At 48.8% G+C, this 7,500-nt stretch overlaps 1 protein-coding gene across 1 annotated transcript in view; it reads left to right on the forward strand.

The window, feature by feature from the left end:
• Window positions 1–7,500, forward strand: part of LOC116356214 (eyes absent homolog 4) — a gene marked incomplete in the record, with an annotated part of 107,025 nt that overhangs the window by 89,270 nt on the left and 10,255 nt on the right.

The following is a 7,500-nucleotide window of genomic DNA, read 5'->3' on the forward strand; positions in this document are numbered from 1 at the left end:
GGAGGGGTGGATGGAGGATTGGAGGGGGTGGAGGAGGGAGAGATGGAGTGGGAGAGGGAGGGAGGGAGAGAGGGGATGAAAGGAGGGAGGGAGGGAGGGAGGGGAGGGAGGGAGGGAGGGAGGGAGGAGGGTGGGTGGGTGGGAGAGGGAGGGAGGGAGAGAGGGATGGAGGGAGGGATGGAGGGAGGGAGTGGAGGAGAGTGGGATGGAGGGAGAGTGGGAGGGAGGGAGGGAGGGAGGGAGGGAGGGAGGGAGGGAGGGAGGGAGGGAGGGAGGGAGGGAGGGAGGGAGGGAGGGAGGGAGGGAGGGAGGGAGGGAGGGAGGGAGGGAGGGAGAAAGAAAGAAAGAGAGAAAAGAGAGAAAGAGAAAGAGAAAGTGAGTGATGTGGCTATGATATTATCAGGAAAATCACTAACCAGTACTGTAAACCATTCACTAACCAGTACTGTAAACCATTCACTAACCAGTACTGTAAACCATTCACTAACCAGTACTGTAAACCATTCACTAACCAGTACTGTTAAACCATTCACTAACCAGTACTGTAAACCATTCACTAACCAGTACTGTAAACCATTTAGAATTGAAGGTCTAGTTCACACACAACAGTCTGTCTCTCACGCACAGATACATAGAGAGGTGTGAGTGCTGGACTAAACCTTTGGATAAAGTGTATAAACAGAGAGTTACACCCTTCCCTTCTCTTCCACCGACCACTTGGCTGATGGTGTATGTTTGGTGTTATGTTTTGAACCTGCGTGTGGTTTTCACACAGAATTATTTTAGTTTTTTAACTGAACTTGACGTAAGAATGTGTTCAACTTCCCGCAAACTTTACACCACGGGTACGCTGAGTTTCTATTGGTTGAAGTATTGCATTCCAAGCACTCAAGCAGCAAATGGGGGATAAGATGGACATGTTTGTTCATAACAAATTACAGGTTACTAACAAGATGACAATCGTTGAGCCATTTGTGAGAACATCCATTTTGTTTCTTTTGCATTCTAAAATCATTTGAAACAGGCTGTTCATCTGTTGCATCGAAGGGTGTATGTCTACCACTGTATCTAGACAACGTGTCAGAGTTCACGGTAGCGTGTAGATTAGAGGGGGGAGACAAAAAGACAAAACAATTAACAACGAAACATTAAGCCCAATCAAATGTTACTGCAACAGTAGGAACATTCTGTCGTCAAACCTCCAGAAACGATTAAGTTAAGGCCATTTCTATTTCCTTTAGATATATTTAGTCCTAATTTCCAAATACGTCCAAAGTATCCAAAGTATGCAGGAAATAAGGGTGTTATTTTCTCTTCCTCCCCCAGTCTCTTCCTCCCCCAGTCTCTTCCTCTCCCAGTCTCTTCCTCTCCCAGTCTCTTCCTCTCCCAGTCTCTTCCTCCCCCAGTCTCTTCCTCTCCCAGTCTCTTCCTCCCCCAGTCTCTTTCTCCCCCAGTCTCTTCCTCTCCCAGTCTCTTCCTCCCCCAGTCTCTTCCTCCCCCAGTCTCTTCCTCCCCCAGTCTCTTCCTCCCCCAGTCTCTTCCTCTCCCAGTCTCTTCCTCTCCCAGTCTCTTCCTCCCCCAGTCTCTTCCTCTCCCAGTCTCTTCCTCCCCCAGTCTCTTCCTCCCCCAGTCTCTTCCTCCCCCAGTCTCTTCCTCCCCCAGTCTCTTCCTCCCCCAGTCTCTTCCTCCCCCAGTCTCTTCCTCTCCCAGTCTCTTCCTCCAGTCCCAGTCTCTTCCTCCCCCAGTTTCAGGATCTGATTTATACCGTACGTGCGTATGTACGCGTGCGACAAATTCATCAATCTCAGCATGTTTGTACGATATTTAGTGTGAAATTGACGCAAATTGTTATAAATGAGGCCCTCGTGAAGTCCTCATAAGGATAAAAAAATAGGGAACATGTCAAGGCCCTCACGAGGAAAAAGGCTATTTTAAGGTTAGGTATTAGGGTTAGGGATACCATTAGAATTAGGGTTAGGAGTTATGGAAAATGAGATTTTGAATGGGGATCAATTGATTGGTCCCCGCAAGTATAGTAAAACAAACATTTGTGTGTGTGTGTGTGAGTGTGTGTGTGTGTGTGTGTGTGTGTGTGTGTGTGTGTGTGTGTGTGTGTGTGTGTGTGTGTGTGTGTGTGGTGTGTGTGTGTGTGTGTGTGTGTGTGTGTGTGTGTGTGTGTGTGTGTGTGTGTGTGTGTGTGTGTGTGTGTGTGAGGCGCAGCCCACAGAGCACTGGAAACTATTTCCTCCTCTAGAGCTTTAAAGCATCACACTCACTCAGATGTCAACACCACCAAGTCCTGTTCTCACTGCCTCTCTCACTGTCTCTCTCTCCCTCTCTCACTGTCTCTCTCACTGTCTCTCTCTCTCTCTCTCTCTCTCTCCCTCTCTCATTGTCTCTCTCACTGTCTCTCGCTCTCTCTGACTCTCTCCCTCTCTCACTGTCTCTCTCACTGTCTCTCTCACTGTCTCTCTCCCTCTCTGTTCTGTCTCTCTCACTCTCTCTCACTGTCTCACTGTCTCACTCTCTCACTTGTCTCTCTCACTGTTCTCTCTCTCTCTCTCTCTCTCTCTCTCTCTCTCTCTCTCTCTCTCTCTCTCTCTCTCTCTCTCTCTCTCTCTCTCTCTCTCTCTCCTCTCTCTCTCTCACTGTCTCCTCTCTCTCTCTCTCTCTCTCTCTCACTGTCTCTCTCTCTCTCTCTTCTCTCTCTCTCTCTCTCACTGTCTCTCTCTCTCTCTCACTGTCTCCACTGTCTCTCTCTCTGTCACTGTCTCTCTCTCTCATGGTCACTCTCACTGTGCTCTCTCTCTCTCTCTCTCTCTCTCTCTCTCTCACTGTCTCTCTCACTGTCGCTCTCACTCTCTCTCACTGTCTCTCTCTCTCTCTAACTCTCTCTGAGAGATGTGAGGAGAGGGAGGAGGAGGAGAGAAAACAGGAGGATAGAGGAGAGTAATGAGGAGAAGAGAGAGAGAGAGAGAGACAGAGAGAGAGACAGAGAGAGAGACAGAGAGAGAGCAACAGTGAGAGAGACAGAGAGAGAGACAGAGTGGGAGACAGAGAGAGAGCAACAGTGAGAGAGACAGAGAGAGAGGGAGAGAGACAGAGAGAGAGACAGAGAGAGAGACAGAGAGGGAGACAGAGAGAGAGCAACAGTGAGAGAGACAGAGAGAGAGACAGAGAGAGAGGGAGAGAGACAGAGAGAGAGACAGAGAGGGAGACAGAGAGAGAGCAACAGTGAGAGAGACAGAGAGAGAGGGAGAGAGACAGAGAGAGAGACAGAGAGGGAGACAGAGAGAGAGCGAGAGAGAGAGAACATGGGGGAACGAGAGAGTAGTTAAACACTCTGTTATCACCTCACTGTTGATGAGTACAGTATTCAGTCTTTCATAGACATGTAATGGAAAAACTGTAATGTACCACATTCCTCTATAGTCAGTGTGTTTATAACGAACTTACAGCTCTCTCCCTATTAAAGGATGCTAGCTAGATGATATTCAATCAAACTTGATGATGTCAGAGTTAATAGTTTTAACAGCCCCTCTGGGCGGGACTAAAGCAACACACACACACCACATACCCAACATTCCATTCACCTGACATCAGCCATCTCATTGGCCAGCAGTGGTCTTCGTGGTATTTGTTCATTTTCAGCGGGTCCTGTTTGGGCTGTCTTCCCAGAGGGGATTGATAAAGTTTCAGTCGTCTAGCTCTAGGTGTGTCTGGCGACGAGATGTCATTGAAGAACAATGAGAAGAAAACCTAGGAAACATTGTGCTTGAAGATTGACTTTATACAGTTTGTTCTCTCGTTGAATCGGGGTAGTTTAATAGTTGATTAATAACTTACTGCCAACAGACGGCTTCTTGTAGCCGTCGATGAGCCTTTCTACTGGCAAATTGGACCACATTTCAGCAGCGAACGGCTCTAATTGAATGTTGGAGAGGTGCCCTCCACCCACTGCTGTTTTCAGCTCTCGTCATAGGTTATAGATGTGATTCATTGTCGACCGTACGGAGCCACACATCTGTGGGTAAATCATGCTTGGGATTTACAAGCAAACAGTGAGATTTATCAACATGAGTGTGTAAATTTACGACCATGACAGCCATGACCATGACCACGACCATGACAGCCATGACCACGACCATGACAGCCACGACCACGACAGCCATGACCACGACCATGACGACCATGAGAGCCATGACCACGACCATGACCACGACCACGACAGCCATGACCATGACGACCATGACAGCCATGACCACGACCACGACCATGACAGCCATGACCACGACCATGACGACCATGACAGCCATGACCACGACCATGACAGCCATGACCATGACCACGACCATGACAGCCATGACCATGACCACGACCATGACGACCATGACAGCCATGACCATGACCATGACAACCATGACAGCCATGACCATGACCACGACCATGACGACCATGACAGCCATGACCACGACCATGACCACGACCATGACGACCATGACAGCCATGACCATGACCACGACAGCCATGACCATGACCACGACCATGACGACCATGACAGCCATGACCACGACCATGACACCCACGACCACGACAGCCATGACCACGACTACAACCATGACCATGACACCCACGACCACGACAGCCATGACCACGACCACGACAATGATACCCACGACCATGACAGCCATGACCACGACCATGACGACCATGACACCCACGACCATGACAGCCATGACCACAACTACGACCATGATACCCACGACCATGACAGCCATGACCATGACCACAACCATGACGACCATGACCATGCCACGACCATGGCAGCCATGACCACGACCACGACCATGATGACCATGACCATGACCACAACAGCCATGACCATGACCACGACAGCCATGACCATGACCACGACAACCATGACACCCACGACTATGACAGCCATGACCACGACGACCATGATACCCACGACTATGACAGCCATGACCACGACTACGACCATGATACCCACGACTATGACAGCCATGACCATGACCACGACAGCCATGACCATGACCACGACAACCATGACACCCATGACTATGACAGCCATGACCACGACGACCATGACAGCCATGACCACGACTACGACCATGATACCCACGACCCTGACAGCCATGACCATGACCATGACCACGACCATGACCACAACCATGACGACCATGACCATGACCACGACCATGACCACAACCATGACGACCATGACCATGCCACGACCATGACAGCCATGACCATGACCATGACCATGACCACAACCATGATGACCATGACCATGCCACAACCATGGCAGCCATGACCACGACCACGACCATGATGACCATGACCATGATACCATTAGGGCCTGGATGATACCCTTAGGGATGATACCACTAGGCCCGGGATGATACCCTTAGGGATGATACCACTAGGGCCGGGATGATACCACTAGGGCCGGGATGATACCATTAGGGATGATACCAGTAGGGCCGGGATGATACCATTAGGGATGATACCAGTAGGGCCGGGATGATACCAGTAGGGCCGGGATGATACCATTAGGGATGATACCAGTAGGGCCGGGATGATACCAGTAGGGCCGGGATGATACCAGTAGAGATGATACCAGTCGGGCCGGGATGATACCAGTGGAGATGATACCAGTAGGGAAGATACCACTAGGGCTGGGATGATACCAGTAGGGCCGGTATGATACCAGTAGGGCCGGTATGATAACAGTAGAGATGATACCAGTAGGGCCGGGATGATACCAGTAGAGATGATACAAGTAGGGATGATACCACTAGGGCCGGGATGATACCAGTAGAGATGATACCAGTAGGGATGATACCACTAGGGCCGGGATGATACCAGCAGGGACGGGATGATATCAGTAGGGATGATACCAGTAGGGCTGACACCAGTAGGACCGGGATGATACCAGTAAGGATGATACAAGTAGGGCCGGGATGATACCAGTAGAGATGATACCAGTAGGGCCGGGATGATACCAGTAGAGATGATACCAGTAGGGATGATACCAATAGGGCCGGGATGATATCCGTAGGGACGATACCAGTAGGGATGATACCCGTAGGACCGGGATGATACCAGTAGGGATGATACCATTAGGGATGATACCAGTAGGGATGATACCACCAGGGCCGGGATGATACCACAGTTTTGAGAATGGTAATATCCCGCAAATGGAACATTCATGCTTATAGCCTACTGCCATGTCTGCTTTTCTGCGTTTATAATGTGAAGAAATACATTTTAGCCAAAGGTTCTGATCTGTTGCGTCAGCCTCATTGTTTAAAACAGTTTTTTTATGCTAGTGGTTATATTAATTTGGATCTATCGCATCCCACAACTGTCCCAGAATATGTTTGGAATATTTAGTTGACATGATTCCTTATTGAACATGAATAGAGTTGACATGATTCCTTTTCAACATGAATAGAGTTGACATGATTCCTTTTCAACATGAATAGAGTTGACATGATTCCTTATTCAACATGAATCGAGTTGACATGATTCCTTATTCAACATGAATAGAGTTGACATGATTCCTTATTCAACATGAATCGAGTTGACATGATTCCTTATTCAACATGAATCGAGTTGACGTGATTCCTTATTGAACATGAATCGAGTTTACATGATTCCTTATTCATCGTGAATCGAGTTGACATGATTCCTTATTCATCGTGAATCGAGTTGACATGATTCCTTATTGAATATGTCAGAGAGCTGTGTTTCTCCGACATAGCATCATAGCTGCAGTACCCCCTGAAAAATGTCGGTCTGATGTCTTCAGCACGAGCAAAACGCCCCCTCCTTACAATTAAACATGGGAGGTTTGATAATGCTGTGGGGTCGCTTTGCTACCTCTGGTACTGGGGGGCCTTGACTCAAGGAGTCAGCAGATTATCAGGTGTTTTGGAGTCCAATTTCCAACCCACTGCCCAAAAACTGGGTCTCCATTGAAGGTTCTGGGTCTTCCAGCAGGAGGACAACCCCAAACACATGTGGAAAAAGCACCCAGGAATGGTTCAAGAATAGATGCTGGACTGTTCTGGAGTGGCTAGCTGTGAAGAGATGCTGGACTGATGCTGGACTCTTCTGAAGTGGCTAGCTGTGAAGAGATGCTGGACTGATGCTGGACTGTTCTGAAGTGGCCAGATGTGAAGAGATACTGGACTGATGCTGGGCTGTTCTGAAGTGGCCAGATGTGAAGAGATACTGGACTGATCTGAAATGGCCAGATGTGAAGAGATACTGGATTGTTCTGGAGTGGCCAGATGTGAAGAGAAACTGGACTGATGCTGGACTGTTCTGAACTGGCTAGCTGTGAAGAGATGCTGGACAGATGCTGGACTGTTCTGAAGTGGCCAGATGTGAAGAGATACTGGACTGTTCTGGAGTGGCCAGATGTGAAGAGATACTGGACTGATGCTGGACTGTTCTGAAGTGGCCAGATGT

Source organism: Oncorhynchus kisutch, linkage group LG21 (assembly GCF_002021735.2).
Source record: "Oncorhynchus kisutch isolate 150728-3 linkage group LG21, Okis_V2, whole genome shotgun sequence".
Classification (NCBI taxonomy): Eukaryota; Metazoa; Chordata; class Actinopteri; order Salmoniformes; family Salmonidae; genus Oncorhynchus; species Oncorhynchus kisutch.